Genomic DNA, 25,602 nt, shown 5'->3' on the forward strand with positions numbered 1-25,602 from the left:
CCTATAATGGACATTTCCTTGGTTTACCTGACAAATACTCTTTCTCTCTTCTAAGGAAAATTTCCAGTTCTCAGTATAACTGCCAACTGGCCCAGGGGTGGACAAGTGAGTCAGATGAGACCAAAATGAAAATTCTGTTGAGACACTGGACCTTGAGGATTCAAGCCAAGGACAAAAAAGTGTTGGTACTCCATTATTCTGATGGTCCATTAACTCTTGCTTTTTTGATTCCTGTGTCTATCACTGCCCCTGCCTTTTTGAAGATAATGACCATTCATCTGAGTACACGGTTCACAGAATCCCTTTGCAGTGGCCCATGCGGGCCAAGGTAGTAGAGCATAATAGATCTCTGTAAGTTTTTAAAAAATGTCTTTGTCCCTGTTGCCCATGGCCATTAAAGACAAAAGGTCGGGGGTAGGGGGATACTGGAAAAGGTGAAGTTCTAGTTACTCACTGATTTTTTGATTGGTAGAGAGAAAGCAACACCTACATACAGGGCCAGTGGGTGAGTGGAGGAAACATCTTTGGCTCTAGGAGGAATGGGGGAAGGAGAAATATTAATATTCTTTGTCTTTGGAACTGCCCCTGAAGACTTCCCCACACAGGAAAATGACCTAGCGTGACTCTCCTAAACTTCGGCAAGCCCCTTAAATTTAACTGACATCTAGATCTGATACTCCCTGCTGGATAACTCTGATCATTATTTGATTGTTATTTATTTTATTTTAAAATTATTTTTAAAGAAAATTTTAATCTAAATACAATTAATTAACATATAATACTAGTTTCAGACATACAGGTTAGTGATTCATCAGTCTTTTATAACACCCAGTGCTCACTGTATCACATGCCTTCCTTAATGTCCATCACCCAGTTACCCCATCCACCCATCCCCCTCCCCTCCAAGAACCCTCAGTTTGTTTACTGTGATTAAGAGTCTCTTCTGAGGGGTACCTGGCTGGCTCAGTGGGATAAAGCCTCTGCCTTCAACTCAGGTTATGATCTCAGGGTCCTGGGATCGAGCCCCACATCAGGCTCTCTGCTCCCTGGGGAGTCTGCATCCTCCTCTCTCTCTCTTCCTGCCTCTCTGCCTACTTGTGATCTCTGTTTGTCAAATAAGTAAATAAAAATCTTTTTTTTTTTTAAAGTCTCTTCTGGTTTGTCTCCCTCTTTGACTTCATCTTGTTTTATTTTTTTCCTTTACTCCCCTATGATTCTGTTTTGTTTCTTAAACTCCACATATGAGTGAGATCATATGATAATTGTCTTTCTCTGACTGACTTATTTCGCTTGGCATAATACCCTCTACTTTCATCCCTGTCGTTGCAAATTATTGCCATTTATTTTAACTCGACAGAGAAGGCCACTAGAAACAGCAGGTGATGGCCCCAGCTCCTGTCCCTCCATGCAGAACATCTGTCAACACCTGTGGACATCTTTTCCTCCCCCCATTCCTATGAACGTTGCTCAGTTGTTACATGGCATGGACAAATGTTGTTGGCTGGTGGCATGGACACACTGGACAAGCTTGGCCTTCGGTAAAACAAAGACTTGATTCAATTACTCAAACTGAAACAGGAATGCTTGGATGAACAAGCCTGCCAGGAAGTCCCACCGGAGGTACTCAACCTGTGCCCCTTCCCTCTTTGGACCAAGAACCTGAACTTGAGAGATGAATGGCTTATCCAAGGTTATGGCAAGGTTACACAGAGCTGAAAGTAGACACAGGTGTACATGCCTATTGATCAAGGCTGGCTGTGAAATCGAACTGCCTCAAATCTTGATTCTTTTTGCCACTTCTTATTCTCTGACCCTGATTTTCATAGTTTAGGATGTAGGAATAATAAAAATATCAGCTAATGGGGTATCCTGACATTTTGATGTTTTAGTTCTTGTCAGACATTTACCATAATGCTTAGCACATGGATATGTGTGTGCACACACATGCACATGCTTGATACTCAAAAAATTGTTCCCTGACATTAACTTTATCAGTGCACTTTGCATCCACCACCAATTGGTTGTTTTGTCACAAACTGATTAAAGCAGAACTGTCAAGTGAGGAACTTCAAAGCCAAAGCATTAAGTGCTTTGAAAAACCAGCACCTGGGAGGATTTGTCTCAGCATCTGTGATTAGACTTTGGGGACACAGTTCACCCCTTCATGAAGCAGACATTCAGAACTTTCTCCGAAGGGCTAATGCCTAATCTTCCAAAGACCAGCAAGAACAAGCTTATGGTCCGTTAAAATCAGATTTTTAAAAGATTTTTATTTATTTATTTGAGAGAGAGAGAGAGAGTGAGAGAGAGAGCATGAGAGGGGAGAAGGTCAGAGGGAGAAGCGGACTCCCCATGAAGCTGGGAGCCTGATGCAGTCCTTGATCCTGGGACTCCAGAATCAAAATCAGATTGATTGACTCAATATAGTCAGGGAGGACATTCCTCAGGAGTCACAGAATGCTGGTTGCCATGAGGGAAGAGTCTTTTACAAAGTCTGGGCTCTCACAGAAGGAGTCTGAAGCACGTGAATGGAAAGCAGAGGTCAGTTCTGGATTAGAAGCTCTTTCTGAGGGGAAATGAGTAGAAGCAGGGATTAACCAGGACTTGGGCTCTGCCTTATTCAGTTCAAGTTGCTGCAACAAATGATGACAGACTGGGTGGCTGAAACAGCAAAACATGTACTATTCCTTGCAGTTCTAGAGACTGAGAAGTCCAAAAGCAAGATCCTGGGAGATCTGATATCTAGCAAGAGACTGCTTCATTATCTATAGATGCCCATATTTCTGTTGTAGCCTTGCATGGATGACAGCTGGCAGAACAATCTCTCAGGTCTTTTCTCAGAAGTGCTTTTATCTCATTCACAAGTGTTCCAATCTCATGACCTCATCACCTCTCAAAGCCCATACCTCCTGATGGCACTCCTTGAGGGTCAGGGCTTCAACATCTGAATTGGGACAAGACACACACATTCAGTCCATTAGCAAGTGTTGTCATGAGGACAGCGTAGCTTATCAACTGGGTATCCCCAGGAATCCATGGGACTAGCAAAGCAGAATCTGGGGGCGTCACTGGTAGGAAAGCAGGAGTTCCCCAAGAGACAGTCCTCATAGCATTTTACAGAGACAGCATGACCCTTGAGAAACAATAGTTTCCGTGACCCATACACCAGCCTTTATCTATGCCTGTCCTCCCTGCTGGATTCACAGCAAGCCTACTTCTTTCTTTTCCAGTACAAATGGATTTCCACTCTCTGAATCCTGATGAATTTTTGCTCTTTTGTGGTTAGTATGTTGCCCCTCAGGATTCTGAATGTCTGGATTTGCAATCATGGAAACTGCCAAAGGTCTAGGGACCTGCGTGGCAGAACCCGGCCTCTACCACTATTGCCCAAGGTAGGAACTCTGGTCCCTTGAGCGTCCTGTGCTGCTGTCAAAGGTCTGTGTGCATTGGCTTATTGTTTTTTTTTTTTTAATGTAATTGCTTATACGTGGGTTTGATCATGCTCAAGTGGCCTTTCTGTGGAAATAGTGGCCAAGCTACACCTAGAAGTCACTGAAGAAAGTTCTAAGAACTCCCGGCTGGTATGAGGCTAGAGAGAGAGAGAGAGAAAGAGAGAAAGGAAATCTGCCTCTCTGCATTTTGCAAGTCCCTGCGCAAAATCTGTTGGCTGTGCACTCCTCACACGGAGATTCCAGGCAGGGAGGCCCTCCTGAGCCTCATCTCCCTGAGTTCCTCCTCCAGGAGCAATCCCTAGTTTGAGACCAGGGTTAGGGAAGGAAGAGCAGCAAAGCAGGGTCCAGAAGGAAGGACTGCCACAGACCATGGAGCACCAGAGGGCCAGGCTGGTACCTTCTCCATGTTGGGGTACAAATGGGCTCAGCTCAGCAGGTACAGGGGTGCCCTTGGCCCCTCTGGTGGGCTTTGCAGTGCCCCAAACTCAGGAAGAAAAAAGGCTGGCTCAGGTGACTTATTTTTGACTGGGGAGGAGCTGACAGCAATGGAAATAAACAAGTAGGGAATGATGTTGGAAAGTTGGAGGGTTTGTCCTTTATATCTCAGCTTTCTCTCCTATCTTCCCTTGCTCTGTAGTGTGTTCTCAAAGAAGATTTTGGCATGATATTCCTGTTCACTGATTTACTCCTGAGCTGTGTCTTTTCTGCTGTTCAGCTCATCTGGTGAATTCTTTTACTGTAAAAAGTATCTTGCCCTTGACCTGAGAAATCCCAGAGATTTCAGCTTGCCACCGGCTATTTGGAATGCTGGAAAGGATTCAGAGTAGGGGAAATCGTCTTGAACATCTGAGACCACCCCCACATTCAGCGGTCCCCTGGACACAAACCCAGACCTTGATACTGATCCTGAACCATGCTCTCAACTCAGACCCCTGTGATCCTCGCCACAGTGCTTTCAGATCAGTGCAGCCATGCCCATAGGCACAAACTCTTAAGCCTAGATTCTGTCCTGAGAGGTCTGTCCCCGACGGCCTGGCTCCAAAGCCTCAGAGATTGAAGACAGTAGGAACACCATAGGACTCACCCTGCCACCCTGAAAGGAACCATGCCATTTGGAACCCCAGAAAGGATTCAGAGGAACTGAAATCTGCATTCCTACCTCTGGACACCCCCATATTCAGCAGGCCCCTGGATGCAAACCTGGAGCTTGACACTCACCCTGAACAAATCCCTCGACTGCCCCCTCCCCCAGAAAGATGGACAGAGTGCTGGCAGATCGGGCCTGCCATGTGGTGGGCCCTAACCATAACCTTTGGTTTGGTTCTCAGGATTCTGACCCCTAAGGCCTTGCAGTAGGTGCCCTACAATTTGGGGACACCTGGGCAATCCCAGAGGACTCAGCCTGCCGCCCAGAAGGAAACTGTGCCATTTGGAACTCCGGAAAGGATTCAGAGGAGCAGAAATCTGCATGCCCAGCTGAGGACACACCCACACAGAGCTGACTCCTGGACACAAAGCCAGAGCCAGACACCCTCACGTACACTGTCAACTCAGCCACCCAGACAGCTCTCCATGGGGTCTTCAGGTTAGTCCTGCCATGTCCCTGGTCCCTAACACTAACCCTTGGATGGGTTCTGTAATGATCTCCTCATTTCAGGTTATGTGGTGGTTCTGCAGGACATTGTCCTGGTGTGGGATCAAACACACTGAAGCATCCCGTGTGAAGTGGCAAACGTGGTAAAGAAATGACGGCTGGGGAATCTGAGTGTGGAGACAGCACGTATTTGTGCTGCTATAACAAGCTGACTGCACTTTGAAATCACCGCAGAGGAAATGACTCTTCCAAACATCCATGTTAGCACGACGACACGGAAGCAGGGAGAACATCAGACTTTGGGATGGAGGCCAAGCCCTCCCAGATCCAGGTCACCCAACATGGAGAGGACACATGTTAGCAAGAGACTCATGGGAGGATTAAATAATGGACCCCTGTATCTCAGGTGCAGTAGAAGCAGTGGACTTGGAATTTCAGTTTTCCACAACCTTCCACCACAAGCTGGTTAGAACTGTGCAAAAGCAGGAAGGGAAGCCCCAGTAAAGTGGACGGGGGATGCCAGAAGGGGAGGCTGGAAGGGGGCGCCTGGTGCTCAGTGCCCATTACAGACCCCACATTGCAATCCCCCACAGGAGAGACTCACCAATTCCAGGCCCCACAGGGGAAGCCGGAGGTTCATCTCCTGACTTTTTGTAGGAGCTTTGCAGCTCAGCTGGTGAGAATTCTCCATCACTCTGCCTTTCTCCAGGGGACTTTCCTTCAAGCACCCTTCCCAACTTCTTCCTCCTCCATGAAATAATGTTCCTCTCCTTTGTTTCTCGCACTTGCCTGTGATGGGACCGTAGCTTGCTCAGCCCAGACTGCCATTCTCTGCTCTTCCCAAATAAACCCATGCTGCTGGTCAAATAACTGGCAGATGGAGTTTAAGGCAAATCGAACTAATACATTCAAGAACTTGCAAGGAAAAAAATCAATATGCACAAATTAGTGGCACTCCTACGTGCTCAGAAGGAACCATCAGAAAGAGACTACGGAGAACGATCTCATTTACACCTGCATCCAAGGCAGCAAGATACCCGGGAGGCCCCTGAACCAAGAAGGTGACAGACCTGTCCTCTGACAGCCCTGCAACAATGACGACAGACAGGGAGGGGGACACACGGAGATGGGGAGGCACTGTGCTCAGGGAAGAACCCACACTGGGAAAATACCTACTCTCCCCAAAACCGTCTACAGAGTCCTCACTCTGGCTCCTGAATTTCGGGACTCGGCACAAGCCTGGAGTGGGTGTGGACACGGGAAGGACCCCGCAGGGCTGAGGTGGGGGGAGCACAAGCACCGAAGCAGGCGGACGCTCCCTGACTGCAGACCATCTGAGGAGCCCCAGGAACCGAATCCGCGAGCACACAAACACAGACAAGGACCGAGGAGCACCCGAGCCCAGAAAGGGGGGACCCCACAGCCCCGCGCACAGCACAGCAGGAGGCCACGTCTCCTCACACAAAACGACGGAAGCCCCAGTGTCTACACAGGGCGCCCTTCCTCTGTGGGGTCCTGAGACCACGAACCCCTTGACAGTCCACTCAGGCGGCTTCTCCTCACCTCCTCCAGAGTCCTTAGGAGGTCGGACTGCTGCCAGTGTGGGCGCGTCCTCCACAACGGGTCCGGTCAGTGTGGCTGCAGAGCCACACCCTCCTCAGCTTGTCCTGTCAGGGTGGGAGGCGCCCCACATTCTCCAGAAGTCTCCACAGTGGGTCCTGAAGAGGCGGGGCTCCGGGGCTCCGAACCCAGCTGTGGCTGCGCAGCCTGGGCTCAGGGCGGGAGCTGCGGTCTGGCGCCCTCTGCAGGCGGTGGAAGGCAGTGCAGGACTGTGGGAGCTCACCCTTCAGTGGAAGGTCCTGCTCCCTCCCGGGGTCCAGCTGACGCCATTTCATTCCGGAAATTCAAGCTGCATGGAGCCCAATACCCCCCAACTTCCCCCCAAATAGCTAAGGAACAATGAATTGGAAACAATGTGGAATTACAACAGTCCTTGACCCAAAGAGTGGCACTGAACATGGCCCTGATGCAGACCCACACTCTGACCTCAACTTGGTCTCAAGCCTGGACCCTACCCTAATCCAAGACCCTAACCCTAGCCCCCAACCCAAACAATGTTCACAAGAATCAAAAGGTAGAAACTGCAAATATCCATCAATGGCAAGTGCATAAGCAAAGTGTGGTGAAGGGTTTGAATTTGGGTTCAGGTTCAGGTTTTAGTCAGAGTTCTAGATCAGGCTTTGGGTTTAGTGTTAGGGTGAGGATTTAGAGTGAAGGACAAGGGAACAGAGTTATAGTTTAGGGCTTTAAGTTTATGATTTAGGCTTTAAGACTCAGGGCTTAGGGGATAAAGTTCAAGGTCAAATTTGGGGTTTGGCTTCATGCTGAGATTTGGGTTCAGGGTTCATGACTTGGAGGTCTGGTTTAGGGTTTGGGTTCGTGGTTCAGGGCTTGGATCCAGGGCTCAGGTACAGGCTTTGGGTTCCATTTCAGGTTTGGGATTCAGGGTTCTAGTTTGGGCTTTAAGGTCAGCTTAGGTTTCAGCGTTGTTAGGGGTTAAGGTTAGGTTTAGGGATGACACATTTTCTTCAGTTGTCATCATGGACAAAAAAAATTCTATATGGAGTTTCTAAGTCAGAAATGTATTTCATCTGGGGGCGCCTGGGTGGCTCCGCGTGTTAAGCCTCTGCCTTGGGCTCAGGTCATGATCTCAGGGTCCTGGGATCCAGCCCTTCATCAGGCTCTCTGCTTGGCGGGAAGCCTGCTTCCCCATCTTTCTCTCTGCCTGCCTCTCTGCCTACTTGTGATCTCTGTCTGTCAAATAAATAGAATTAGTAAAAGCTATTATATGATCTTTTACAAACCATTTCCTATCTTTGCATTCTCATGTGCCAAGACAGACACGGATTATTTAAAACCCTGAAGAGAGTGCTCTTGCATTTCAATTGCCTGTAACCTTCGTGTAATAGATTTATGATTGATGATAGATTTATAGTTAAAATATAACTATTTTACATATTTACTCTCAGTAAACGATTTCAACCTATGCTCATTTAAGTAACTTGGTGCATAATCCCTTTTCTATTAAACCATAATGCAAGGACCAATGCCGCGTTTCCGAGAGAACCCCAAGCTATTTTTCTAGAATGGCCGTATGCCTATATATCACGGTGTCCTGTTTTCACTCCCTTTGTGGAGCACCTACCCTGGAGGTCATGTAATAACCCATGACCAAAAAAAACAAACAAAAAACCCAAACATCCAGGTCGAAGTGCCATCCCTGCATGGAGAAGAGGAGACTGCTCAGACAGATCCCGGGCAGGCATCTCAGCCCAGGCCTGTGCTGGGGAAGCTGGTTCCTGGCTTTGGGCGCAATCTGGAAGCCAGCAAACTGACCCAAGAGTGCAGCTGGCGTTTAGGACTGATGATCTTTTTGCAGCCAGGCCGCGCGAGGACACCTGCTCAGGGAGCCAGGCTAGGAGGCTGCCCAGAGTGGGCGCTGGCAATGCTCGCAGCCCGCCTGGGCTTTGCCCTGCACCCCAGCCAGGGCCCGGGCCTCAGGCGGGAGGGGGGCGGGGGCGGCGCAGAGAGGGGCTTTGCTAATTTCCAAAGCGGGAAGTGAGCTCGCGGAGGACTCAGGAGGGAGGGGGGCGGGGGCGGGGCGGGAGCGGCCCGGAGAAGGGGCTTTGCTAATTCCTGAGGGGGGAAGTGAGCTCGAGGAGGATGCAGAGGAGAGTCAGGGAGGAGGTGGAGGGGCTGGCGGAGGAGGGGCGCGCAGCGCCAGGGTGCTGTGCTGCGGCCCAGTCGGGACTGCAGGACCTACAGTACTCGCCGCCCTTGCGCTCCCGTGCTCCAGCCTAGCCTCCGAGGCCGCGCTGTCCTGTTCCCGCTGCCTGCTGCCCCTCCCCGCCCCATATCTTCTCCGGAGGACCCTCTGCTCACAGGTAAAGTGATACCGCACCGCGCCCTCACCTGGAGCAGAAAACCCGGGCCACGAGCACGAGCGGGGTGGGTGGGTGTCGGGGCCCAGCCTCCCGCGAACCCCAGGGCACCGGGAACACCCCGGACGCCTCCCTGCACCCCGTCCGCCAGGGGTCTGGCCGGGGACAGCGCTGCACGAAGTAACCCCCACCCCCCCGCCAGTGGGCGGGCTAGCCCCCATCGTTTGGCAGGAGCGTGTCAGAGCCTCCTGCCATTCCCAGGGCACCCAGAACCCAGAGAGTGAGGCCTTGGGTGCTTTCTGGCGACAGATTCAAGGCAATTCTTCGACTTTGGGACTTCAGAGTTTACATAGTTTTCATTTGTGATTATTATTTTTGTGTGGGGGCCATAGCTTTTCTTTTGACCTATGGTTGTTTTCACTCCCGGTTCTGAAGAAGCCCCTAAATCCTAACCCTGTTGAGGACTCTGAAAGCTCTCAGAGCAGCAGTGCTGGGGGACAGTGTGGACACATGGTTTGGTTCTCCTCTGGCCTGATTCTGTGGCAGCCCCGCCTCTGTCCTCCTCAGACTTCAGAGCAATATCTGAACAAGTGGAGAAGGGACCAGGGGGTCAGGAAGGTGGCCACCAAGGAGTGATTCTCTGGAGGGTGGCTGAGCTAGCAAGTGAGCATGTTAGTCCAGCTCTGCCTGCAGTCGGGATGGAGGGGAACAGGGGCCAGGGAAGGGGAGGAGGAGCAGAGAGCAGGGACAAAGGGACCAAAGAGGAGATTCAGATGAAGGGAAGTAATGGGGAGGAAAGAGAAGAAACTCTAGAAGACAGGCATGTAGAAAGGAAAAGGGATGAAGTGGGCATTGGGAAAGGGCACCACCAGGGAAGGAGAGAGGGGAAGGGAAGAGGGAGGAAGAGAGGAAAGGGGAAAGGGAGAAGGGAGGAGTCAGCATGCCAGGGCTCCCCCTGCATCTGGAGAAGAGGTGGCTGGTCCAGCTTGTCAAACAGGGTGCTCACTCTTTGGTCCCAGTTTCTGCTCCCAGTGCTACTGGGCTTTGCAAGGAAGGCAGGCTGTCCCCTGGGACCTACTGGAGCCCACTGGAGCCCACAGGAGGGTGGGAGAGGTAAGATGCCACCGGGTCCTGTCCTGAGCTGCTCCCAGCCACCAGCCTCACCACATGGTGCAAGAGGGACCCCAGAACAAAGGAAGGACACAGGCCCGCATGTCCTCCGGTGGCCCTGGGCACTTAGCTCATCGCAGTGAACCACACCGCCTCCTCAACCCAGGCTTTCAAAGCCTCCTTCTTCATTCCTGGATTTCATGTCTGTAGGAACATGAGCAAGATCTAACTCATCTCCGACAGACAATTCTGACTCACCCCGTGTCAGATTTTTATGAGTGGCTGTGATAGAGTAAGATAGCAATGCTCCAACAAACGGACTGTTTCCTCCCACTTGACCTCAACAGTCTTATACATTTTCTTAGCGAAAACATCTTGTCTCCTTCCATTAAGCTCATAACGTGGTCTAATAGTATACATGTGCCTTCGTTAGATGCGAAGCGATACAGAGGTCCTTTTTTTTTTTTTAATTTTACAAGGTAAAGTCAGTGAACATATCCAACTTGACGAATACGTCTCTAAAATGTCAATCCAGGCAAAGATTTTTCTGCCTACAGTTTGGAGCCTACGTGGTGACGTTTTTAAAATGCTTTCAGTCCCTCAGTGAGGCTCTTAGAAGCTAGCCAGGGCTTACTACGTGCCAGGCACTGTGTCAGGTGTTGGAGCTAAAGGGAAGGAGAGCTTGGAGGCTGGCTGGGGAGGGACATCCATGACACAACCACAGCTAGAAACGGAGGCCAGTGCTAGAAAAGAGAGAGCAGGCTGCATGGAGAGTGTGTACCATGGGGCTTGTGAGCTCAGGAATAACTGGGAGTAACTGGAGTGGGGAGATAGGGGAGAGGAAGAGGGTCTTCCCATCAATGGGAATCACCTGTGCTTGGAGGCAGGCGCCATGAGGGGTCTCCACAGGAAGAGGGAGGCAGTGTGGTTGAAGGGCAGAGAGATGGGGCAGAACAGGCATCAGTCAGTTGGAGGGCTATGAAGAAACTGATGCGAGGATTATGGGTGCCTTTGGAGGACTGGGAATTTGTTAGAAGATCAGTGCAGATTTCTATGGAGACAAATGCCAGGAACTGATAGGTCTTTGAAAGGTCACTCTGGCTGCCTTTTGGCAAAGGGGTTGGTAAAAGGCACTTGCAGGTGTGAACACACCAGGTGGGAGGTGAGTGCAGGAAATCAGGTGAGGGAGCATGGGAACTTGGTCCGGGGGGTATATAAGGGAGAATAGCCTTTAAGGAGTTCCACAAATTGGCACCAGCTGTGGCTTCATTACAGAGCTGGAAGGTGGAGGTGGGTGTGCCCTGGAGGTTACAGAAATTACATGAGAAAGGGACGTCTTTTTAGATCTTTTTTGCAACTAGAGGAACTCTCACCTTATTGATAGAATTCCAGAGTGGGAACCGATGGACATGAGGACATCTTTGAAATGTCTGAATATGTTCTTCAACATCTTTGCAAGTGACGAGGAGACCTTGACCTTAGGAGGCCTCGGCCCTCTTTGTAGCCAAAAAGATTTCACCTACAGATGTGGGTTCTCCCTTTTAAAGTCAAGGAGACAGCCCTTCCAAAGGACACCTCCTATCATTTTACCTTCTCATCATAACTCACGTGCTGGGATCTCCAAGACCCTCTGTTCCAGGTTGTGAGTATCCACTTTGGCCGGGCTGGTCTTGCCACCACAGGAAATCTAGAGCCTGTAGTGCTATTAATAACATCATCTAAGACTGTATTTGCTGCCCTCATGGCCTCTTCCCACCATGACTCACTGAAGCTTTTTACACATTGTATCCATTAACCTATAGTTCCCAAAACTCATCTTCTCTAGTGCCATTAATTTTTAGGGGGCCAGGCAAACCTTAAACTTGTCCCCCTTAATTGGATCCCTGTGCCCCCACAATCTCTGAATGCCTTTCACCATGATCCTTGAATGAGATCTGAGACCACTGCTGGTACCTAACACTTCTTGGCACCTTGTTTGTTCGGTTCTTGGAAGAGGAGGTGGCTATGGAGGTGAGTGGGGATGGGAGTGGGAGGATTTCTCCCTTCACTTCTCTTTTTGTTTTTTCAAATAATGGGTTTTGAGGGGGAGGGAAAGGTTAACCAGACCATTTATTTTCCATCTCCCATCCATAAAATGTTTACCACTCCCCACTGGAAGAATTTAGATCTTTCGTTTGAATCTCCAGGAAAATCTCCCAAACCCAGACCACCACCATGTGGATTCAGCCATCTTCTGATTCACCTCCAGATTGTCTCCTCCTAACTGCTCAAGCCACAGGTTAAGGGCGAAATGTTCAATGCCCAAGCAATATAGTGGGGATCACGTTTATCTAAGCAATTGCATGCTGCTCTGTATCTGCATACAGGGGGTCTCTCCCAAGCCTTTCCAACCTCAGCAAAACAAGACAAAGCCCCAGCGATCTGTGGTATATATCATTCATTCATTCCTGGGTTCAACACTCATGGCGGATCCCCACCAAGACAGTGGGAGAGCAAGGACTGGAGAAATCCTGGAAGCTGAAGTCTGAGGAGGATTTCAAATTCAAGTCAGAGATGAAAGAAACATCTGGACTAGGTCCTCAGGTACATGCAGTATTCTGAACTGAGGCTAGAACCAGAGACCATTCTAAAGAAAGGCCTCTACAGGTGGGCTCTCACAGGTGGGCTCCGACTCAGTTTCGTGTATATTCTTTCATGAAATAGCTCTTCGGGTCAACATGCAGAAGAAAACCATTTAATAAAACTGACAATGAGGAGAGGAAAGGGAAGCCAGAAGGCTTGTGAATGGGGAGAGAGGAAGAGCCAGGGCAGAAGACCAAGAATCCCTCCCTGCCCTCCTTGCTGCCAGGGAGGTCTGAGGGTCTAGTTTCCACCTGGGATCCCAAGTCCAGAACAAAAGCAGCGGGGCCAAGGCTGGGGAGGGAAGGTGGTCCTCAGCACGCGGGAGTGGGGGTGCCCAACGATGGGGGCTAGTGCGCCCGCTGGTGGGGGGCACCTCGCAAGGCACTGTCCCCAGCCCGACCCCATGCGGACCCGGGTTCGGCCCAGCGTCCGGGGTGGTCCCGGTGCCCTGGGGTTCCTGGGAGGCTGGGCCTAGACAACCCCCCTCCCCGCCCCCAGGTCGCGTCCCCAGCTTTCTGCTCCTGGTGAGGGCGCGGCGCGGTGTAACTTTACCTGTGCGCAGAGGGTGGTTCGGAGAAGCCTTGGGGCGGGAAGGGGCAGCAGGCAGCAGGAGCGGGACTGCAGGGCCTCACGCAGGAGCCCACGGACGGCGAGTCCGGTGGGTCCTGCAGTCCCGACTGGGCCGCAGCACAGCACCGCGGCGCTGCGTGCCTTTCCTCCGCCAGCCGCTCCACCTCCTCCCAGACTCTCCGCCACATCCTCCGAGAGCTTACTTCCCGCTTTGGCAATTAGCAAAGTCCCTTCTCCCGCCGCCCTCGACCCGCCCCCGCCCCCATCCCTCCTGAGTCCTCCCCGAGCTCACTACCCGCTTTGGCAATTAGCAAAGCCCCTTCTCTGCGCCGCCCCCGCCCCCCTCCCTCCTGAGGCCGGCCCGGGCTGGGGCGCGGGACCGAAGCCCTGGGGGGCTGCAAGCGTGGCCAGCGCCGGCTCTGGGCAGACTCCTAGCCTGGCTCCCTGAGCGGGTGTCCGCCCATGGCCTGGCTGCGAAAAGGTCATCAGTCCTGTTAACCCTGGCTGCACTCTCCAGTCAGTTTGCTGGCTTCCTGATTGCGCCCAAAGCCAGCAACCAGCTTCCCCAGCACAGGCCTGGGCTGAGATGCCTGCCCGGGATCTGTTGAGCAGTCTACTCATCTCCAGGCAGGGATGGCACTTCGACCTGGATGTTTGGGCTTTTTGATTGTTTTTTGGTCATTGGTTATTACATGACCTCCAGGGTAGGTGCTCCACAAAGGGAGTGAAAACAGGACGCCTGATATATAGGCATACGGCCATTCTAGAAAAATAGCTTGGGGTTCTCTCAAAAACGCGGCATTGGTCCTTGCACTATGGTTTAATAGAAAAGGGATTATGCACCAAGTTACTTACGTGAGCATAGGTTAAAATATTGTTCATCTCCTACAACAAATGGGGGTATGCTCTTTAGTAAACTAATTCAAGTCAATTAGAGACATTGTCTTCAAGGGATAACATCATAGAGACTAGAATCAGAATCATACTTTTGGGATCAGAATCATACTTTTGGGAAAATTGGGCCCAGGTTTTTTGTTTTGTTTTATGATTTTATTTATTTATTTGACAGACAGAGACCACAAGTAGGCAGAGAGGCAGAGAGAGAGGGGGAAGCAGGCTCCCTGCTGAACACAGAGCCTGATGCAGAGCTCGATCCCAGGACCCTGAGATCATGGCCTGAGCCGAAGGCAGAGGCTTAACCCACTGAGCTACCCAGGCGCCCCTGGGCCCAGGTTTTGATGGCTTCTTTCCTCAATCTTATAAAACCTATTTGAACTCTACTGGATGCCAGAACTGCTTAAAAATATTTGGTCCCTTGTAATTTTAACCTTCCAGTATTCAATGCACCTGATCCATGTAATATCCTATAGTATTTTTGTCAAATGAAGACTCTCAAAGTGTGTTTCTTGGGAGACACTTTTCAATTGGTTGCTTACATTTCTGCATTTATTATTTGTTCTAGACCATCCTTTGAAGATGGTTGTATTGAATAGACTTGGAAGACAGAAATAGTATCTTTTTTTTTTTAACTTAACCTGTTGTGTTTGCAAATATTATCTGCCTCTGTTTTGATTCTTTTTGTGGGAACTGAGGCTCAGAACTGATATATAACTCCCACCCCTACACACACACACACACACACACACACAAATACTGTTAATATTCTGGCTACCTCTATTGCTGTGAATAATAAACTATATTATTTCTGAACCATGAGTCTGCGTCTTCTATCAACACCCAAGAAACCACGGCAGACTCATACACCAGCTTTCAAATAAGGGAAAATAATCTCAGATGCTTTATATTTTTTGATAGTGTTACCTACTTCTGAACATATGACTGAACACATATAAAGCTGGAGCCATGACCATTTAGAGCTTCTTCTGTGGAAGAACTATGCATTCACTAGTAAACACATGTAGTTTCATCTTTTTTTTTTTTTCCTCCTTGACACCATTTCCTCTCTCACAGTGTTGCTCAAATTGGATGGAGTCTAAGGTCTTTTGAGGAAATTTTTGTTTAATGACTCAAAATAAAATAAGAAGAGTCTAATGTGCTAAAAATAATTCTAGATAAAAGGTATAAGATCATGCCAGAAAGGATAGTAATTTTATCTAACAACTGCCTGTTCACCCCTTATTTGTTCATTAACTAATTTCCAAATTCCTGACTAAATCCCTTTTGTAAGCCAGAATGTGAGCTAAAAACTGGGATTTTAAAAAAGTTTTCATTTGAAATCCAGTTAGTTAACATATATGGTTGTATTAGTTTCATGTGTACAATATAACATATAGCACTCAGTGCTCATCATGACAAGTGCTCTAATTAACCCCCATCACTTATTTAATCCATCACTCCTTTCCGATCCCCTCAAGTAACCATCAGTTTGCTCTCCGTAATGAAATGTCTGTTTCTTGCTTTGTTTCTCTTTCTATGTCTTATTATTTTCCCCTTTGCTTGTTTGTTTCCTTTTCTTTTATTCCATATATGAGTAAAGGTATTTGTCTTTCTCTGACTGACTTATTTCACTTTTAGTATTATGCTGTCTAGTTCCATCCATGTTATTGCAAATGGCAAGATTTCAGTCTTTTTTATGGCAGATTAAAATTCCATTGTATATACATACCACTTATTCTTTATTTGTTCATAAATTGATGGATACTTGGGCTCTTTCCATATCTTAGCTTTACAAATAATGCTGCTATAAACATAGGGGTGCTAGCATCCCTTTGAATAAGTTTTCTTATATTCATTGGGTAAATACACACCAACAGGATTGTTGGATCACAAAGGACTTCTATTTTTAAATTTTATGGAAATTCCATACTGTTTTCAAATATGGCTGTATCAGTTTGCATCACCACCAACAGTTCACAATTGTTACTTTTTCTTTTTTTTTTTTAAGATTTTATTCATTTGACAGAGAGAGATCACAAGTAGAGAGAGAGAGAGGAGGGAGCAGGCTCCATGCCTGGCAGAGAGCCCGATGTGGGACTTGATTCCAGGACCCTGAGATCATGACCTGACCTGAAAGCAGAGGCTTAACCCACTGAGCCACCCAGGCAGCCCCCACAAGTGTTACTTTTTCACATTCTCTCCAACACTTTTTGTTTCTTGTAGTGTTGATTTTAGCCATTCTGACAGGTGTGAGGTGGTATGTCTTTCTAGTATTGCTTTGCAATTTCCTGATGATACATGATGATGGACATCTTTTCATGTATCTACTGAACATTTGAATGTGTTCTTTGGGGAAACACTTGTTCATGTCTTCTATCCATGTTTTTATTGGATTATTTGTTTTTGGATGTTGACTAAAAACTGGATATTAAGTAACACACAAGACAGGTTTCCTTGAGCTTCAATTTTATTTGCATGAGTATCATTAACAGGGAAAATTGTGCATATGTGTATGTACAAGTGTGTTTACGTATACATCTATCTATCTATCCTCTATCCCCTGTCTTCTAATTGTGGTAAATCCTGTAAGGTGGGGAATGGGATAGTCTGAAGAAATGTGCTGCTGGATATGTTGGGTAAGCAAATTTAATTGCACTCAGATGCATTGGATATAAGTGAATCACTCAAATGAGTTATTTAATATTATATAGAAACAAATTAAAATTTTATGTAGTTGAAAATAATAGGTAGTTAAAATAATTTTTGTTGTTTGTTGTTCTTGTGTCTTTTTTTGTTTATATATACTATGGTGTGAATGTTTGTGTCTCCCAAAATCATATTATGAAATCTAACTCTGGAAGTGATAGTATTAAAACATAGGGGCCTTTGGGAGGTGATTAGGTCATAAGTGGGATGACAGTCCTTTTAAAGGAGACCCCAGAGAGTTCTCTTGATTCATTCATCATGTACGTTTACAGTGAGAAGATAGCCATCTATGAGGAAGTGGGCTCTCCCTGGATCTGCCCCTTCCTTAGTCTTGAACTTCTCAGTTCTAGAACTGTGAGAAATAAATTCCTGTTCTTTATAAGCTATTCAGTCTATATCATGTCCGTTATAGCAGCCTGCATGCAGAAGGACACTATGACCTAAAACGAGAGCAATAAATATAAAGTTTCAGTAAAGTCAGTTGGTACAATGTGTTTTTACTTAGAGAAGACATGCTGCTTCATGTTAAACCTTGATATTGTATATGTTTCTTGAAGGGCCACTTCTTACTCCTTTGTGTGTTCTCCACAAAGTCCAGGATGATGCCTTACATAAAGGTAATATTTTATAAATACTGTTGGAAATATATACTTCTCTAAAATCTTATTTTGCCTACAGATTACTTGGATCCACTTTGCCTTGTGTAGAATATTTGAAATATATTAAGAACAGAATGTCTCTCTAAATAACATTTAGAATCATCATTAGTTTATGACTCCTGACTCATTTGTTTATGCAGTGATACTTACTGCAAGAACACTGAAGTTTGTAATATAATTTTTGAATGAATCACCAAGCTAGTTTATTATAACTTATGAAAAAATAATTTCTCATGTTGGTTTAATTCTGCTTTTATGTTATGGTCATGACATTTTCATTAAAATAAAGTAGAAAATAGAAGTAAATAATAAATGAAAAATAAAAAATAATAAATAAAAAAATAAAAGTAAAACTCTTGTGAAATGTTAAACTTTTCTTACTTATTTTGTTTTGCTTTTCCTCTACCATACTGGCAAAGCTGTATTTTGCAGATCGATACAATTTTCTAGTTGCTAGGTTTGTTACTTTTGCTAAAATTTACAAAATATAAGAAGTTGAATAGTCATGGATTGTTTATTAAACTCCTTATCTACACATATAAAAATAAAACAATGATGGTGACCTGGGTATTTCTAAAATTGTATTCTGTTTTTCCATATTATGTTTTACAATGTAATTAATAAAGATTCTGCATATATTAACACCCATCCCCTTCTATCTCATCTGTATGTCCATTACAGAGCATGTATGATTTCTATTCATTGCTATGTTGTGGTGAAGAGATTGTCTGAAGTAGTCCTATATTTATGCAGGTAGATCTTAAGCTACAGTGCTCTTGTTTATTTGCTTGTTCCTGATCAGTATGTCTGAAAGATGGTAACTATTGCATCAGGTATGACGATTAAAAAATATTATTGGTGCCTGATACACTGTGATGAAATAGGTAAGTCGATTCACAATTTGTTAATTAAATTAGAAAAAAATTCCTTTGCATTTGTCCTTTATTAAGAGTTCTTTTTTTTTTAACAAATTCCTTGGGATGTTTTTTGTGTAATATATATCACATGCCTCAACCTTTAAATTTGAATGTAGAAAAGAGTTATCAGAATGAGCCTAGAAAATATTGTTATGAAATATTTTTGTTCTGTTATATTATGTAAACTTAGGAAATAATGGTAGTTATTTTTATTAGCATTTCCTACTTTCCACATGCCCTTACAGATGAGATATCATGGTTTTCCTATTCTTTTTATCGTGGTTGTTATATTCTTCATGATCAATAACAATCAATGAAAATTCGATTAATTTTCTTTGGGAAAGTGATATTTTAGCAAGAATCCATGACCAAAAATTTTAGCTGTTGTTCTTCCAGGAGATGAGACTATCAATGCTCCCGAAATTTCAAGAAATAGAACTTATTAATTGTGTTGGTTGATGTTTATTGTCTCTGAACTTAGAGGTGCATAATTCACTTTAAAATTTATTTTGGGGGCGCCTGGGTGGCTCAGTGGGTTAAAGCCTCTGCCTTTGGCTCAGGTCATGATCCCAGGGTCCTGGGATCGAGCCCCGCATCGGGCTCTCTGCCTAGCAGGGAGCCTGCTTCCTCTTCCCTCTCTCTCTGCCTGCCTCTCTGCCTACTTGTGATCTCTATAAGTCAAATAAAATAAATAAAATCTTAAAAAAAATGGAGTGGACCTAATGGGGGGTACTTATCTGAAATTGAGGGACATTATAAAAAAAATAAAAAATAAAATTTATTTTGAATTGAAAACAAGATTTTACTGAAGTTTAGGCATCCCACTTTATATCAGGCCTCCAGTACATTCTAATTTATTTATAGAAAATATCATAAACATGAATGTCACTTTTCCTATTGCATTTATACTGAAACTGCAATGACTCAAAGATGTCAGATCTGAAAAGCACTACCTTTCTATAATTTCTGTTTCCTAGGAGGAATGGATATACCATTTTAGCACAATTATCCAACAGTATTCAAAACCACCATGAATTTTTTTTTAAATATTTTATTTATTTATTTGTTAGAGAGAGAGAGAGAGCAGGAGCACAGGCAGATAGAGTGGCAGGCAGAGGCAGAGGGAGAAGCAGTCTCCCCGCCGAGCAAGGAGCCCGATGTGGGACTCGATCCCAGGACGCTGGGATCATGACCTGAGCGGAAGGCAGCTGCTTAACCAACTGAGCCACCCAGGCGTCCCACCACCATGAATTTTAAAACATAGTTATTACACCCTAAAAATCAAGTATGAAAATGTATAAACAACCAAGTCTCTATCTGTAAATGAAATACTCCCACACAGACGGGTTTAAAACTTTCTAACTTAAGGAATTTGATAGCACAGACTCAGGGTAGTAGTTTCAGTGCCTACAGTATACTTTCAGGTAGAGAGTAATGTAGGCTCTGAGTCACTTTCTGCCTAGAGATGACATAATAGTGGTTCTGCCATTGTTTGTTTGTTTTTGAAAATACGTTCCTGGGCGTCATTCAGAAAATGCAGAGTTTGGCAATCTATATAAATTAAGGATGATCTTTTTGAATGTTTGTCTTTCACTACACCAAATTAACATAATTGGACAGAAATTCCACTAAATTAAGCATTGTTAGGAAACGTGTAAATTGGAGCTGCTCCAATTAGTTGCTCTTTGAACTATGTGCTGTTGGTTCAGGATTAGATAAGGAGTTTGAAGGAAAACCTAAATCATTGCTTCCTTTTTTGAGAGAGTCTTAGCATACTTTCTTAAAATTAGCTGAAATAAACAATGTGTTTAGTCGCAAAGTGATTTGCATTTTTGCACAAACTCCCTATCTCCTTGAGAATTATAACAAATATTTCATGAAACATCATTGATCTTTACTTTGTGACACTGCTGTAAAGTACATTCAGAGTTGCCAGTTAAAAGTGTTAGTGTTGAGATGAAATGTCATGCATTTTTCTTCACTTCCATGCAAATGAACAGAGTAATTTATTAAGACACAATGAAGAAAAAAAAATTGACAATGAGTTCCAGATTTTAAAAATCACTTGCCATTCAATCCAAATTGTGAGTTTGATCGGTTACCGAACACTTATTAATGCACCCCCGGTAATTTTACAGAGATTATTTTTTTCTTACCAATTCTTGATTATTCTGTCTTGCAATGCAGAGAAAGCTAACTAATTTTAAATAAACTTCCGTTAATTTTGATTGTTATAAACTTAAGATTGATTAATTTCCATATACAGAGTTTAAAATGTTCACAATTTACATTAAATATATATTCTGTGTATACCTTGGAAAAATTATACTGAAAATTGAAATTAAAATGATGTTGTATATAGCTGCAAGAAGCCACCTGTCCCATTTCATCTTACTATATAAGTTGTGTCAGGTAATTTATAAAATCCCTACTGCATAACAAGTCTATTTTTTGTTGGAATGGGTAGTAATGTTTCTTCTTATTTCTAAATAAGAGTTGGTCTATGAGTGCATCTGCAACTGTATTTTTCCCAAGTGGCTTCATGGTCTTGAACTGAGAAAGCTCAGAACATTAAACATCAAAATAATATATTTTGACATAATTAGACATCAAGGAAATGCAATTAAAATGACACTGAGATATCACTACACACTTACCAGAATGGCTAAAATAAAATATAATGACAAGACCAAAAGAAAAAAATATACCATTTGATGATACACAATGGCAAGTTGTACCATCACTTAACCATCGCAGACTAGTGTAGTGTTAAATTTGTTTTTCTAAGCAATGTTTTGGGTCACTTACCACTTTTCAAGGATATAAAATGCTACCATTTTACTTAAAACTGTGAAATTTGGTCAGATTTAAATTTCAATTTATGTTAAAACATTCTGTAAACTGTGTTAAACTTTGACATTTGTTCCCTCTGTTCAGTGAATAACACTATATCATATTCCGAAGAATATGCTAATTTTCATTTTGAAAAATATCCCTTTTTCCTCTTATGGTAATTATTAATATGAATTAATAGTAGAATTTGATATGGTTCCATATGCCCATAAATACTTTATTGTATATTATCAAATTTAATAATGAATATAATGTACTTCTTTGGACAATATTTAAAGACCAGTCTACTCTTAAAACAAAAAAATGGAGACGCACTTCTTTAGTTCACACAAATTTCATTTTATTATATATAACCTCAGATAAATTTCAACAAATCATAATTTATTAAAATTATGTCTACTTAAAAATCTCATAGAAGAGTAAAACCATCAAAAATAAAAATAAACACACACAACACACACACATCACCCATGTATTGGCAAATCACAATTGCTGTAACAATACATTAGGCAATTTCCATCAGTGGCAAAAAGATTTGTATCCCAATGGACTGATTTTCCAGAATCCAAGAAAAAGTCTCCTAGGGTTTATTTAAAGATAAATATTTAAACAAATACTTCTTAAATTTAGGAAATTCAGAACATACGATTAAAGAATATTTGCAGTGCAGACTATATTCAATCCTTCCTTCAAAATGTGCCTTTGAGTACATAATTCTGTTTTCTCTATCTAAATTGAGCTGTCCTCCAAGGAAGTTTTCTAAAATGTGTGTCGCTGTGTGATAAATGTTCTAAGACCTAACATGCTTCATTGTATTTTTACTGTGCTCTCAAATTTAATCAATAATTTGGGTTGATGGGGGCGCCTGGGTGGCTCAGTGGGTTAAGCCGCTGCCTTCGGATCAGGTCATGATCTCAGGGTCCTGGGATCGAGTCCCGCATCGGGCTCTCTGCTTGGCGGGGAGCCTGCTTCCTTCTCTCTCTCTCTGCCTGCCTCTGTGCCTCTATGCCTACTTGTGATCTCTGTCAAATAAATAAATAAAATCTTTAAAAAAAATAATTTGGGTTGATGTATAATATCTAGTTTCAAATATCTTTTCCATCTATACAAACACCCAGCTGTCTCCTTTATATGCTATTACTATTGAGAATTCTGTTGTCAGTATTATTCTTGTACATTTTAGGTGATCTGTTCTTCTCTTGGGCATCATTTATGCTCTTCTCTGTTTTTGATATTCTTAAAACTCACCATAATGTATATGAGTGGGTTTTTTTTGTGTGTGGTTTTTGTTTTGTTTTGTTTCTGATTTCTCATGTTTGGCATCATTTTAAGTCTGGTGTCTTTTATCTTTCTTTAATTCTCCAAAATTTATCTCAGTACTTATTTAAATATTTTCTTTATTTTTTTTTCTCTTCTGCTGCATTTGGGCAGAAGTCATTAATTTGTTTGTTTGTTTGTTTTTCCCAACTCATTTATTCATTTTACAGCTATATTCATCTTAGTCTCCATTTATTGTATTCTTTATTTCAACAATTTTCACTTAATTTATATTCACAGTATAGTATCTTTTCTTTGTATATGTATATCATTATTTTATCATATACTTTTAAGCTATTTTTAAAAATATTTTATTTATTTATTTGACAGTGAGAGATCACAAGTAGGCAGAGAGGCGAGCAGAGAGAGAGGAAGGGAAGCAGGCTACCTGTTGAGCAGAAAGCCCGATGTGGGGCTTGATCCCAGGACCCTGAGATCATGACCTGAACCGAAGGCAGCGGCTTAACCCACTGAGCCACCCAGGCGCCCCTTTTAAGCTATTTTTTAAAAGTACAGTCATTCTTTTTTTTTTTTTTAAGATTTTCTTTCTTTCTTTATTTGACAGAGAGAGATCACAAGTAGAAGGAGGGCAGGCAGAGAGAGAGAGAGAAAGAGAGGGAAGCAGATTCCCTGCTGAGCAGAGAGCCTGATGCAGGACTTGATCCCAGGACCCTGAGATCATGACCTGAGCTGAAGGCAGTGGCTTAATCCACTGCGCCACCTAGGCGCCCCTAAGCTTTTTTTTATATTCCTGTTCCAATAACACTTGGATTGCCATATAAAGTTAACCACATCATCTTTTTTAGGTAAGTAATTGTACTTTTTATGTGCATAGTTATTTTGGTCCATGAGTTCAGCTCCTCTTCGGATCATCAAATCTCTGTAAAGTCTGGGTATGCTAGGATTTTCTAAGCAACAATAAAATACATTGAAACCTGGTAGCTTAATTATAATAATGTTTTCTTTCTCAATCATTCACAATAGTATTACATTCTGAGTAGCTTCCTTCTATTTTGCAGCTATAGTGCTTGGAAAAACTTGAATTGTGATATCACTGTGATAATGTGAATTAGGTTTTTCAGAGAATCGGGAAGAGAAAAAAAGGAAGATATTCTCCAGGGCCAACTCTAGAAGTGACTATTAAAACATCTGTCCAAATTCAATTGAACAAAACTCAGAAATGCCATCTCCAGTGAAATACAAAGAAGATTATATATAGTTCTGGGCTCACACATCTCATTTGACCCAATGATGTACATCAATGAAAGACTGAAGGCCAATCACCACTCCATGGGAGAATTTAAAAATAAATTTACTAATGAGGCCAAGAGTTCAGAATCACAAATACTTAAGAACTAATAATAACTGCCTTCACTTGATGTTATTCTATAAGATAAATCCTATGATCAAGTTTCAATTTTAAATTCTTAAAATTTTAAATTCTTAAATCCTTATGAAGAAGCATCATTTGGAGGGAGCAGTTTTCATAATTTATCATCCATCAGCCTTTATTTTTTAAGATTTTATTTATTTATTGGACACAGAGAGAGAGAAAGAGAGAGAGAGAGAGAGAGATCACAAGTAAGCAGAGAGGCAGGCAAGCAGGGAGGGAAGCAGGCTTCCTTTTGAGTAGAGCCCGATGTGGGGCTGGATCCCAGGACCCAGAGACCATGACTTGAGATGAAGGCAGAGGTTTAACCCACCACCCACGTGATGAGAGAGCCACTCAGGTGCCCCTCATCCATCAGTCTTAATTGATTGGAGGAAAATGTGTGGAGGAATAATGCCTTAGGGATCTAATCTCTCTAAAGGATTTTCAAGTCCTTACCCCTTTAAGGTTTTTGTACAGTTCTGATAGCCTCTAAACATCCAGCTGATTTCTACAGTGACAGGCCTGTTAAAACCTGTCTTCAAACCAGGAATAGAGCTTGAAACATACCAGTCAAGAGCAACTTTGAGTCTTTTAAGGAATTTATCATCATTTCTTTGTTTTTGGTTAATATCTGAAATAGTTCCATATTACACTTGCATAATTTCTCCAGAGCGGACTTTGAAGGAGGCATTCAGTTCCAGCTAGTTCCATATTTTGGCAAGAACTATAATTCTATATAAAAAAAAACATATTTTAGGGCGCCTAGGTGGCTCAGTGGGTTAAAATCTCTGCCTTCAGCTCAGGTCATGATTCCAGGTTCCTGGGATTGAGTCCCACAGTGGGCTCTCTTCTCAGCAGGGAGCCTGCTTCCATTCCTCTCTCTCTGGCTGCCTCTCTGCCTTCCTGTGATCTCTGTCAAGTAAATAAATAAAATTTTTAAAAAAACATATTTTATACCAGTTATTCATGTTTATTAACTAAGATATCACAATACAAATAATACAAACAGTTACTCTTTATTAATACCTTCAACCAAGATAAAAAAATATGTCATATTTTCTCTAAGAATTTTATATCATCTGATAGGTCAGATATATATAAAATTACATTTAAAGTTTTAAAAATATCAGCAAATATTTTCATTTAAATGCAAATTTGAAAAAAAATCTACTTTTCCAAACACGACTTTTTATCCTATTTTATTTGAATTTTGTCGACAACTGATAAAATGTTTAGCGAGACTATAAATGTTAGATCGGAAAAAATGATTAATACATGTAGGTTCAAATTATTATGTTCCATTAGAAATGATTTAGTCTTTGATGAACATCTGTTTGGTAATATGTTGTATCCAGATATAGTAAATTAATGATATATATAAAATTATAGGGAAATGACACCTTCCGTTCCATTATGAGTAGAGCTTTTAAAATGCTATTTGTCACAACCTGTCATCTTGTCATTATGTAGCATTATGTAGCATTTAAAAAATGTATACTCTTCACTTCGAAGTCTTTTAGAAATCTAAAATCTGACTTTCTATGGTTTGTGTTTCCATAATCCTTTATTGCCAGTTTGAACAAATCCACATG

Source organism: Mustela lutreola, chromosome 17 (genome assembly GCF_030435805.1).
Source record: "Mustela lutreola isolate mMusLut2 chromosome 17, mMusLut2.pri, whole genome shotgun sequence".
Lineage (NCBI taxonomy): Eukaryota > Metazoa > Chordata > Mammalia > Carnivora > Mustelidae > Mustela > Mustela lutreola.